Genomic DNA, 498 nt, shown 5'->3' with positions numbered 1-498 from the left:
AGTGAAATAAACTTATTTTTTATTACATACTAAGTATGAAAAAAAAAAACAAGAATTCGTTGGAAAATTGTTTACCTGTGTTTATTTCCTATTTGGATGAATATTAATAAAATATATTCTAAAATACTAAAATATAGATTGTTTCGTCGAACCGTTTGAAACACGTTCTTTGAAACAGATGAAGTGAGAAACTTGATTTGTTTTATTTATCCTACATTATCTCGCTTCAAAGGGTCAATGAACAGAATAAATACGTTATTGTAGAGTCGATAGTAAAGTACGACAAGTAATCAATCAACGTGTTTTAAAAACGCGTTTTACGATAAAAAATACCTCGGTACTTAAATCGCGATGTTTCACCGCAAGTCCTTCTATTTCGACGTTCTATGAAATTTCAAAGAAACACTTTCAAAGAATTTCTATTTGTCTTGCGTCTTTTTACATACAATAGAATTGAGCAACTCGTAGCAAAAACGATCCTTGCCGAATTTTTTCAGT

Source organism: Bombus pascuorum, chromosome 5 (assembly GCF_905332965.1).
Source record: "Bombus pascuorum chromosome 5, iyBomPasc1.1, whole genome shotgun sequence".
NCBI lineage: Eukaryota > Metazoa > Arthropoda > Insecta > Hymenoptera > Apidae > Bombus > Bombus pascuorum.
The sequence above is the reverse complement of the archived record's forward strand: the minus strand, read 5'-3'. Positions refer to the sequence as shown.